Source organism: Nanorana parkeri, unplaced genomic scaffold (genome assembly GCF_000935625.1).
Source record: "Nanorana parkeri isolate BGI_ZX_2015 unplaced genomic scaffold, ASM93562v1 scaffold437, whole genome shotgun sequence".
Lineage (NCBI taxonomy): Eukaryota > Metazoa > Chordata > Amphibia > Anura > Dicroglossidae > Nanorana > Nanorana parkeri.
The window spans coordinates 614,432-627,474 of record NW_017306705.1 but is presented as its reverse complement, the minus strand read 5'-3'; the positions used below and the strand labels follow the sequence as shown (position 1 = coordinate 627,474).

The window sequence follows — 13,043 nt, the reverse complement described above, 5'->3', positions numbered from 1 at the left end:
CTTTTTAAGATTACATTTTCTGAATGTACAGAAAAATATATTTTTATCTTGCAAGAGAGTCCTTGTGACTGCACTGAATATCTAAAACAATATTATCAGCTTTCCCAACTATCTTCTGTGAACAAAAAAATGGCAATGGATATGAAGAGAGGGGAAGGTGTTTGTAATCCACCAGGAGAGTAGCCTAGGATGTCACCGTTACTCTGCCATAGACACAGTGAAGTGAGTGATTGTTGACAAGAGGTGTTGCAATAGCAAGATCACCATAAAGAGAAAAAAAACCACATGCAGTTACCATATATAAGAACCCATAAGCTGCAATATATTAAATTTTTGTGGAGTTAGATATGCTATAAGGTTAACTAAAGGTTCTTGTGTTCTGCACATAAAGGAAGAAAATGTACAAAAAATACTATTATAGAGTATTCAAGAATACATTTCGTAAACATTGTTTACTAACTTAGCTTATCAAGTGCCACTGTGGGATTGCTATGGGATATTAGCCATCATACCAGCCCCCTGAACCTTTTGGGAAATGATGTGTTCACCTACAACCCCTACGTCTTACTGACAGACAACCAGCTAACTAAAAGCAAAGCTCTGTATTGAGCTAAACTACTCCAGGTATCACAACAGAGGCAACTAGAGGAGACCAATAAAGTGATTATGTTATGTGTTAGGTTCTGTAAAAATGTTCCTTTTGGAGGCAATATCCGTGTCTTCATTGTTATTCTTGTAGAATGAATATTTACTTTTTGGAAATGGCAACTACCAAATAATTTATTCACTGGGTTCATCATAAAGGATATCACTCAATATGAAAACATAAATGGGACTATGGAGACACCACAGACATCATGTACCAGACCCTATGACAGATCAGAATTGTAGAAAAAAAACAAAAACAAATCTAGGTTCTATTAACTTGACCCCTCTTAAAGTAGCCCTGTAAACACTAACATATATTATGAATAGGGATGAGGTTCGAGATTGCCACTACCATGGGTTTTAAGAACCTAAATTTATGTGTAGATTTTAGATCATAATATCACATTTACCACACCCGCTATCGCCATAGATATTATTAAAGTTACATGTTAACCAGTTAGGCCTAGTGGCAGTTAACAGTTAAACTGCTGTATCCCCCTGCAGTATCCTAATTCTTGTAATACAACCCCAGCCTGTGCTCTTTGTCTCTAGTAAATGTGGGCCTAGCTTTGCTCATTAAAACTGTTCTGCTGCTGGACAATTTTACAGTACTGTATCCTTTGGGGTCTCTTAATTCTTGCAGTAAAACACCTGCCTGTACTTTTTGTGTCTAGTACATTATATTATATTGTCCCTAATTAAACCTGTCCTGCTACTCACCAGTTTCACACTGCTCTATCCTCTGCAGTATCGTAAATTAGAACTATAGCCAAACTGTCAAATTATATATTCAGTACAGCTCTGGCTTTACTTAAACATAGCAGTATTGCTTTTACTGGCAGCTAAAGGGGTAAAAATGCAACTTCCTGATGCAGTTTCCCCTCTATACAAATGGCTGCATTGCCACCCTTTGCATCACTGCGTTCCAGCCCAAGTCTATTGCAGGGCACTCGCAGTGGGTGTAGCTAGTACTATTGATGGTGTGCCCTACCTTATCAGTTGATGGCCACATCTATGCCCTGCCCACCCGTTGTATTTGACTGCTGCATAGATCTGCAAGCAAGGATAAACAGGCATGCCCACAAATATGCCCATCGAGTGGCTGTGAAAAAACAAAGATGCAGTTTGCTTTTTGGGATGCATGACATGCTTTCTCTGCATAGCTTGTCCTGTGATCAATGTCAGGATTCAACAGCAGAGGCTACTACTGCGTCTATCTCTATAATCTACAGAAGTAACAAGCATTTTATGTTGAAGAAAATGATTTAAGTATGGATCATTCATTGGGGCTACCTGTCAAGTATTATTAAAAAAACACATTCTGGCTTTCTTTGCACTTTATTTATTGTAGTAAAGCTTCAGCCTCTGCTATTTACCACTTATGCAATTCGTCCAATTATCCCTAATTAAAAATGTCCTTGCCAATTTTACACTGCTGTATCATCTACTTGCCCCTCCCTGTTAGATTGTAAGCCCTCACGGGCAGGGCCCTCCTTACCATCTTGACTAGAATTGTATTGTGATTGTAATGTCTTCCTTATATTGTAAAGCGATGCACAAACGGTTGGCGCTTTTGCTTTTTGGGATGCATGACATGCTTTCTCTGCATAGCTTGTCCTGTGATCAATGTCAGGATTCAACAGCAGAGGCTACTACTGCGTCTATCTCTATAATCTACAGAAGTAACAAGCATTTTATGTTGAAGAAAATGATTTAAGTATGGATCATTCATTGGGGCTACCTGTCAAGTATTATTAAAAAAACACATTCTGGCTTTCTTTGCACTTTATTTATTGTAGTAAAGCTTCAGCCTCTGCTATTTACCACTTATGCAATTCGTCCAATTATCCCTAATTAAAAATGTCCTTGCCAATTTTACACTGCTGTATCATCTACTTGCCCCTCCCTGTTAGATTGTAAGCCCTCACGGGCAGGGCCCTCCTTACCATCTTGACTAGAATTGTATTGTGATTGTAATGTCTTCCTTATATTGTAAAGCGATGCACAAACGGTTGGCGCTATATAAATCCTGTATAATAATAATAATAATAATAATCTGGGATGTCTTCATTCTTAAGTGTTTGATTGGCAAATTGGCAAGTGGCATGGAAGTTTTGCATCAGCAAGAACAGGGACAGCCTCAGCAAACAACTGGCTATTTCAATCTGCCAGATAAAAAAGGACTATTACCATCTGAGGAGATAGCTGCTAAAAATACCTGAAAAAAGCCTTTTTATCAAACTGAAATAATCAGATTCAGGTGTTGCTGCTGCATGTAAGCTGAGCTAACTGTAAAAAAAAAATAATAATAATTCCACAGGCCAATATGTGCTACCAGTGTGCACAGTGCCTGAGAGTGTCTGTGAATATCGTACTGTTCCATAACACCATGTTAAGGCATCCCCCAAGCATGTTATCTCCAAGATTTGTGTGTTTTCAATGTTGCCCTTGAAGCCAAACAAAAAGACCCTCTTCCCCACTGTATTTTATTTTGCATTGGTACATGTCCCCCATGGCCGTGTACATTTCCCTGTTCCTTTTTTGACAATAGTTGAAAACAAATGTTGATTAGACCCCACTAACCATAAGAAAATGGAACAAATGAAAAGTTTCTAAATTAATTCTACTGGTGTATAGGCAACTTAAGTTACTCACACTCCTGATCCACCCATCCTGAGTCTTGGTACGCTGCTGATTATAAAGACAAAATAGTAGTAGTGTGTTTTAAATAAATACATAACTGAATTCAATATTTCTAAATTTGCCTGGAGTTCAGGTTCAAAGCAAACTTGAGCACACATATTCACTCTGAACTCCCTCTGCTACATCCAACCTATAAATAAAACTAGAAGCCTTCAATACACACCTGCTAGCCACATATAGCCTATGTTTTTCAAACAAAAATTTTATACATGGCAAAGGATATCCACAGCACTATGGGAGGAATTTATCAAAACTGGAGTCGATAGAATCTGGAACAGTTGTCCATAGCAACAGATCAGCTGCTATCTTTCATTTTTAAAAGTTAACTGAACTAAAAAGAGAAGCTGATTGTTTACTATGGTCAACTGCTCCAGATGCTGTCTGCTTCAGTTTTGATAAATTCCCCCATGCCCACAAGAGCACAGCAGTAGTCTTCCATAAGGCATGATCTCTCATACTGAGACCTCAGATGCAGGCCTTCAAGAAAGGATTTTACAAAGGAGAAAGAGGAAAACGTGTGAAAAGGAGAGCAAGGCTCCGACTGCTGGCTCAATGGGAAAATACTATATTTTTTAGTACTAGACGTAACAAAAGGAATCCAATACATACAAAAGCACTATACATTCCCTTTAGGGCATAAACTTAATGCATGATATTTTATTTGTTCAATCAACATATGCAACTTAATATTTTAATATGCAAAATACATATTAAAACAGTGTCCTCTAGTTGTATATAGAGATATCACATTAAAACTATTATAATAAATTATTTCTCAACATAATTATCTGACAGTAATCTAAATTACATGTCACAAACTGTAACCATTTTTTATTTGGTCAGAAGCAATAATAATCTCACAGTAAGAAGTTGTGGTTTAGGGCAACCCAACTGCTAGACACAGCCCAGCCTGGTTGGAATGAAATTGAGCTGGATGGCAGGGTGCACAGGAAACAGAGATAATTAATGGCATACTAATCAAGTGGCAAAGACATGGTTTTATATATAGTCCTTCTAATTAGAGACATTGCAACTTTCTCCTTGAACTACTCACCCAGACAGAATATTTTACAATGCACAAAGATCTGCACACACAACTCTGGAACAGAAGGTTTAAAGCAGGATGGTTGTTTTTGTCTTATCTGTTTACCTGATTTTAAATCTGTTAGGTTTCCAGAAAACACTATTTATTATTAATGTGCAATTTTGATTGATTTAATTTCCTCAATAAGATGCTAAAAGCAATCATATGCATTCACCCGCATTATGAAGCCAGACCATTGCCAGGGAATTTATGACTGACCACGAAGGGTTATAGCACTTTTGCTCTTTGCCTAGCTGGTTGGCTAGGAGGCTTTTGCATAAATCAAAACACAGAAGTTATTATGTCTCAGAGGAACAATTCAGTGGGTATGTGAAAAGCATTTAGTTTGAGTTATGATCAATCAGAATTCTAAAAAGCATAGGAAAGTAGAAAAATAGAACTGAATGTCACTAAGTCAGGCAGGTTTTTCCCTTTTTTTGTATTTCTCAACAGATAAATGATACTGTCCAAGAGAAATATAGTACACATTTTCCTAGCACCACTAATATGGTAGACCTTGGTAAGAAAAAACGAAAAAAAAAAACTTGGGCAAATGTTTTAAAAAAAAACAAGACATTGATACACCTCCCTGCCACATGTTTGCTTCTCTATGTTTAACTATAATCTGAAAAGTCATTATTGGTAGATACATGAAATGCCTTAAATTTTATTCATATTGAATTATTAACGCCTACTACTTGATTTTGTAGCTCCTAAGTGTTAGCTAAGCCATCAAAATGACAGCTGTGCACAGAACATTTTTTTTTCCCATTTTAAGGGCTTATGTACTGTTCACAAGAATTTGTTTGCATAAGAACTAATTTTCTCCCCAATTATGTGAAAAGGGAAGACACACAGTTTGATGAAGCTGTGGAGGAGGTCAGAAGCACCTGTGAACCCAAAAGCACCTCGATCTGATCTAACCCAACAATGAACTTGTTTTATTTGCTCTCTTTTGGTCTGTTAAATATGCCATCAAAAGTGTTTACCTTACGTTTGCTACATGCACATCAATTTTGCATCATTATTTTTTATCTATACAGCTGCCTGTAGTGCTACTGACATACAATGCACTGAAGGGTGCCAACGGCACAGTGGGTGAATGGCTTCCTTAGTAAAGGATCAACATAGGCATTACTGTGACTGGGAGAATGTGCAGGTAACGTTAAGGGGACTGGTTGAGCTGCAGTAGAAGAAAATGTTAAATTTAGATGTACAGATGCATGTTAAAGCATATATTTAAAATTGTGTTTTAGTATTTATACACTCTAAGTCATAGTAACTACTGTGATATCACAGTCACCATGCTCTACCATGGCAGGTACTGTGATGCCACAGAAAGTAATATCTAAACAAAATGATAAAATACATAATATAATTGACATTTTATGGAAAATATATATAGTAAAAACATGGTTGAAGTCAAATGAAAAATACTTTTAAATGACACAAAAAATGTAAAATGTATATGCCTGTGGCAAGCTTAAGGTAGTTCCTTTTTATAAGAACACAATCTTCCTTTATGAGCTTGTGCATAGAATCTATGTACAAACAAGCATTATTATAATTAAGCGAATGTTCAAGGCAAGAAAGAAAAAAAAAACACATATGCAGTGTACTGCATGTCTTCAATATATGCTAATTTCTCCATGTTTTATACCCTTAGACTGCACTTAGCTCTGGCATTTTGCTATACTTTTTGGAATTCAGATACTGATCTTAACTGAAACTAAAAGCTTTTCGCATACCCACTGAATTGTATACCCACTGAATTGTTCTTAAATCTGCCACTTTCGGGCAAAATAGGTCAGGAAATTTCCACTAATTGTTGCAGTGCAAAGAGCTTGGACAAAGTGCTGGACTTGGGGGTGGTTATAGTGTAGATGTTTTTTTTTACAGCTTCCAATGATAGCTGATGCCTGCTGCACTGTCCGGACACTGTACAATATTTTGGCTATTGTCTCAGTTGTGGCTGTTACTTCTAACAGTCAATTTAGGCCCATTACCATGTGATCAAAAAAAAAATAATCAGGTGTGGCATCCAAAAATAAATTAAAAAAAAAAGCCCTTCTTTCAAATTGAAATGAATCAGATGTGGGTGTTGGTGCTGTATTCAGAATACAGTGTTGCTGATACTGCCAGAAAATCTAACTTTTCCATAATACTGAATACAGTTTAAAGGCATTTCCCAAACATTGCATATACAGGATTGGTGTGTTTTTTTCCATGTTGCCCTTGAAGTTGCATTTAAAAAAGGATTCCAACCTTGCTCAATGGTATTTTTAATGTATTTTATTTTCTATTTGGTTTTATAAATGTCCCCCATGGCAGTGCCCAGGCTAGCAATGCCCTTTGTTTGACAATAGCTTGACCATTAGCCTTAAAATATGGGCAGAACTTAGCATCACGATTCCTCCCCCAATAGATTTCAATAGGGTTTGCAGCTAGGTTCAGGAGTTTATGGATTTCAAGCAGGATTTGACAAACCCCTGGGGAATAAAACCCAGGCAGATTTGCTCATCGCTACTATTATACTATAATGATCAAAATAAATGGGGAAGTACACCATTAGTTTTTGTTTTTTTTAACAAAGTAGTACTGGACATATCCCAGTTGCCATGTTGATTAAAAACTACAGTGGTGATCTGGTTACTGAAGTCTTTATTTGCCCTCTTATTGACTGCCAGTTCTGTATTCTCCACTAGGTGGCATCTGGAAGAAAAATAGCTGATGATCAACATCAGGAGCGTGATGTTCCAGATTGGTCAGCTGCAGCTACAGTGTTTTGAGAAGTTCCAAGTGTGGGTTGCAGTTGCTATCATGGTGAGTGCAGAGATCGCCTCATTGTAGTTTCATTAAACACAATTGGAGAAATGTTTGCAACAGATACATGAATCTGGTGCAAGCACTGACATTTGTCGTGCACATGCACGACAGCATTCTAAAGAATGCCATAGATACTCTTTAGAAATTCCAGTGTATGTACTTAGCAGACAGGAACATTGTGCCCGAACTAACCACTGGGTGTCCTAGGAACAGACTGATTACTACACTTTGCTTCAAGATCTGTACTTTATACTACTTAATCTCCACTGTCAGTTCTTGTGCTTCTATTCTTTCTATAATGTAATATTAGGTCCATTGCTTAACTGATCTGCTGCAATAGTTAGTACATGTCTCATTACTTATATTCTACAATGCTCATCATTAGGTCCAATACTTCCATGTCTGGACCAGTGCTTTCTACCTCATTATCTTTAGTGTCAGACCCAATCGTTATTTAAGAGTGTCCTGGGAGCAGGCTGATCGTTACACCAAACTGCTCAATGGCTGGACCAGTGCATTATACTCTATAACCACTATTGTGAGGCTCAATAGTTCAGATTGTGTTCTGGGAGCACACTGTTTTTCTGACACATTTACACAGAGATACTATATTGTGTGTCGATAAAGTCAGGCTGGATATTGGAACCTCTTTTTTACTGGCTCCTAATTCTCTGAAAAAGTTTGCCAGGCTTGTTATAAAGTAGGGCCAATGTTACTGCAATTAGTAATGTACACGCTTAAAGTGACATTAAACCCTCAGATTGTTTAACATAAAACAATACTGTAATGTGTGCCTTACTGTAATCCATTGTTGTTTCCCTTCTCTTTGCTGCTCTTCCTTTTAAATCAGTATCTGTTCTCATGCTGGGCAGAACTTCTGTTTTGCAGCAGACTGCCTTGTCTCAGGAATGGATATATGGTGTCTGTGTATAGGTTTGTAACCTGAGCCAGCACTACAGGAAGAGGCCCTGAGCTGCAAAGGGAAGTTATCCCCAAGCATGAGAAGACATGAGGATTTAAAAGGAAGAGCAGCAAAGAGAAGGAAAACAACCATGGATTACAGTAAGGCACACATTACAGTATTGGTTTATGTTAAAAAAATCTGAGGGTATAATGTCACTAAGATTAAATGTACTGTTCTGATGAAGGGGGCGTGGCCCCGGAAACGCGCCATCAAAGGAGTCCTGTGCTGACACACAGGCATCTGTGCAGCCGTTCTACAGCTATAACCTAAGCTCGTTTTTTAAGCTTTCATTGATCTACGTTTGTGAGTATGTTTTTACCCTGCTCTTTTTATTCGTGTTATTAAAAAACCTTCTACACTAGGGTGGGCGCCCTTCTCTTTTCCCTTTTTACATAAGATTAAATGTATGTCTGAAGGTTTTTTATGGCCTTTATTACTACTTTACCAAGAGATAGAATTTGTAGCGAAGTTTAGTGTTACTTACAAATAGAGGGACTTTACAGTGAATGTTAGTGCCACTTACAAGGAGAGGGACTTTGCAGCGAATTAGTTGTATAGCCAGAAGTGCAATTGAAGCCATTCAGAGAGAAGTATTTGGAGGATCAGTGCATGTACTAGATAGAGCTGTCATGCAGAGAAGACAATAGATAAGTAACCACACATTGTGCTAGCCCATATAAGTGATCAATTGCAAACTTAATTTCCACTAAAATTTGACGCTACTTTTTGTCAACAATCTTGCAGATATAGGATGAAATACATATCTTTCCTTGAGACAATGTTACTCCAGGCCTGCTATGGTACTGGTCCTTAACCCTTTCGCTGCCAAGGACGTACGGCATACAGAGGTACAAAAGTGCTTCTGGCTGGCCAGCTCAGTATGCCGTACGGACCTGGCATTTACAGTTCTATTATAAGCTAAAGCGACCATGAGCTTATAGTAGAATTAGCAAATGTAAAAAAAAATAATAAAAATAAAAAAGCACAACCCCTCCCTCCCCCCACATAACATACACATATTGAGGTGTACCCCATGCACATGCGCTGCAGTGCGTTGTTGGAACGCATCGGAGTGCATGATTTTTGTAATGTATTTTTTTCTTAACTGTGGCAGCGCATGGCAAAGCTTTGTGACACATTGCCATGCGTTGTGATCTTTGTGTTGCAATAATGTGTGTTTTATCAATTAAATTGTGTATTTTTATCGGTTTAATTATCGCAGGGCCTACAAATTGAGTATCACCATCTATTTATTCTACCGGGCCTGTGCTTTCAGAAAATATATGGTTTGGGGGGTCTTTTACAAACGCTAGCAACGCAGCAGTTGAAAATCAAATCAATGGGAAAAGTTGCCGGCATCTGGAGCCTCTCATCCCTGCCTGGAGCTGCTCCAGGCAGGGATCTGTGACTCCATGGATCCCCGCTGCTGTCCCCCGCTTGTAGGGGCTGTGGCAACGGGGGGAAAAAAATCTTCAGGGTTGGGGCGGAGGAGCAAGCGTCGGCTGGCGGGGAGAAGCCACAAGTTTCAGGATGGCTGAGCGGTGAGAACGGAGCCGCTGTCATCATGTCAGTTCCCAGATGACAGCGGCTCTGTGCATGGACGAGCGGGGGATCGATAAGTATCATTGATATTTACCGATCCTCTGTGCAGCACAAACACCGGAGTGATCGTGTGATCACTCCAGTGTTTGTAAATAACTGGGGACACATAGGGGGTTATTCACAAAGCTGCCGAAGGCAGCCGTGTGAATAACCAACCCGAAGTGAAGTGCGCCAAACGCCGTTCGGCTATTCACTTCAGGCTTGTACAGCTGATTTCAGCCGTACACCGGCTTGCTGCGGCTGGGTCGAAGTGCAGAAGGAGTTTGACTCAGCTAATCATACATCTGGATCGGCTTAGCCGAACCTCCGGCAGGCTACTCGTTGCTGTTCGGCCTATTCTCATAGGGGCCAAACAGCAGTGAGTGAATAGCCGAATGCCACCGAGCGCCATTCGGCTTAGCTATTCTGCTCGGTACCTCTGTGGTACCGAGTAGAATAGAAAAAGGAGAAAAAAAGGAGAAAATGATTGGGCGGAGCTAGCAGTGACAGCTAGCTCCGCCTGTTTTCTATTGGACGGGACCGGTGGTCATATCAAAGCCGGCTCCGACAAGCTCTCATGACAGGTAACCAGGAGATGCTGAACTGTCATTACACACTGAGAACCTGGCGGAGCTGCCGTGATATCATGGCAGCACCGCCAAAAAATAAATAAAAAAATGTAAAACAAAATAAAATGATTTAAAAAAAAATAAAATGTGTAAAAAAAACAAAACTAATAAAAAAAGCACAACCCCTCCCTTTCCCCACATAACACACACATATTGTGGTGCACACCATGCACATGCTGCAGTGCGTTGTTAGAACGCATCGCAGTGCATGATCTTTTTTCTTTTCTTTTAAAAAAACATTAAATTAACTGTGGCAGCGCATGGCAAAGCTTTGCGACTCATTGCCATGCGTTGTGATACCTTGTGTTGCAATTAAATATACACCTGTATCATTTTATCAGAACACAAACACCAAAACAATTATTTACATAAGTTTATTTACAGTTTTGCATACCTTCATTTTTTTACCTTTTCGCAAAAAGGCGCAATTACAAATTTGCTAATATTTGTTATTTATTAACTCAATACAGTTTTATCTTTTAGATTTAGTCAGAAAATATTTTTTTTTGTGCACGGATACTGATTTTGGTGTGTTTTAACATTTGAATTGTGTATTTTTATCGGTTTAATATTAATTTGAGAAACATTTGCGCAATTATTGCAGGGCCTACAAATTTAGTATCACCATCTATTTATTCTACCGGCCTCCGCTTTCAGAAAATATATGGTTTGGGGGGTCTTTTACAAACGCTAGCAACGCAGCAGTTGGAAATCAAGTCAATAGGAAAAAATTGCAAAAATGGCTTGGCCAGCTGAGTTGAAAAATGTTCCGGAGGGCTTGACAGCGAAAGGGTTAAAGCCCAACTCCAGCCAAAAATATTTATTTTATTAAGATTTTATTTAGATTTAGAATTGGGGAGGGGACAGGGCCACTTTCAGGTTTTCAAATGCTGCCTTTGTCTCCAGACAGGATGCAATGGGAAATCTCTCCAATGGGAACACAGACAAAAATACATTTTTAGTAGATACGGGCAGGGCCGGATTTCAGACAAGGCCACCGAGGCCAGGCCTCGGGGCGGCAGTGGGTGCAGGGGCGGCGCGCGGCAGCGAGGAGGTGAAAAAATCCTGCCTGACAGTATTTTGGAACAGCATTTTGGAACCTTTTAATGCAACAAACAAACGGTTGCAGAGTGCAGATGTAGACATTTCAGCAGTTGTGAAGCTCTATGGGGCACTTCACCTCATGCAAGGCTATAGAAATGAGTTTGAAAGGTTTGAATCAGAAGCCAAAGAACTCTCTGGCCTTGACCATTTCAAAACAGCCTGCGCTAGAGCTAGAAAAAAAAAGTTTCCATTTGATGTAAGTCAAGAAGGAGACGTACAATTAAATGCTACAGACCGTTTCAGGGTAAACACGTTCCTTGCAATTCTTGACAAACTAAACAATGAGCTGCAAAGATCTGAGGCTTATGAACAAGTTTCACTTTATTGAAAAGCTTACTACACTGGCAACCAGTGATATACAATCTCAGGCTTCCAACCTATGTCACAGCTATCCTGATGATTTGGAAACGTCACCTGATGAATGTCTGCACCTTTGTTCTTACTTGAAAAACATTGATAAAGGTGAAGCTTCAATTTCAGAGCTCTACAAAACATTCAAAGCAGAAAAATTGCAGGTTATATACCCTAATATTGATATAGCAATGCGTATTTATCTTTGCACTCTGGTTACTAACTGTTCAGCAGAACGATCTTTTTCATGTCTGAAACGAGTAAAGAACTATTTACGATCATCTTTGGATCAAGAAAGACTGAACAGTTTAGCTTTACTTGCCATTGAGTCAGAACTTTTAAATACTTTGTCCTACGAAGATATTATCGATGAGTTTGCCAAAAGAAAAGTTAGAACTAAAAATGTTTAGGGAGTTTCTTACTGCTATAATCTTTAAAAGGCATTTTCTGCATTACAGAGTATTTTCAGTCTGTACAATTAAAACCAGTTATTTTCAGTGTTCTTGTGTGTGGAAATATGTTTTTAATTGATCTATTTTAGCAGTCATCGATAAAGGACGAGAATGGTGGTGTGGGGGGGGGGGGGGCGGCATTGAAGAACCCGGCCTTGGGGCGGCAAAGGGAGTAAATCCGGGCCTGGATACGGGAAAGGATAGAACCTTGGGATAGAACGTTTGATAATGGTTTTATTGCTGTCCGTGCCTTTCTGTCCTGGTGCCATGTGCACACAGAGGTAGGAAAGTGAAGTAAAATATCCTAATAGAACCAAAAAAATGACTGGAATTAGGCTATAAATCAAAAGCTTACCTCTGCTAAAAAGGAGGATTTATTTGCCAATCCAGCAACCCAGAAACACCTCTGTCTTCTAAAGTGTTTAATAAGTGCTAAATTGTGTTTCTATACATTGGTTATTGGCCTAACATAATATCATGACTTTTAGAACACTATATCGATGCGAATTACATTGAGAATTTTTAATAACCAGCTCATACCACCAAACCCAAAAACATTGCTTTCGGGTGCAATCATCCAACAATTCAATCTTGAATCCGTGAAAATAACTGCAATATATCCCTTTTAAGCACAGATTCTGCTGGATGAAATAACATTTTTGGACATTACGAAAATATGCAATATTTATATATATTTATAT

At 38.8% G+C, this 13,043-nt stretch overlaps 1 protein-coding gene across 1 annotated transcript in view; it reads right to left on the bottom strand.

The window, feature by feature from the left end:
* Nucleotides 1-13,043, bottom strand: part of NR6A1 (nuclear receptor subfamily 6 group A member 1) — a 45,672-nt gene that overhangs the window by 8,742 nt on the left and 23,887 nt on the right. The gene's annotated exons all lie outside the window — the stretch shown is intronic.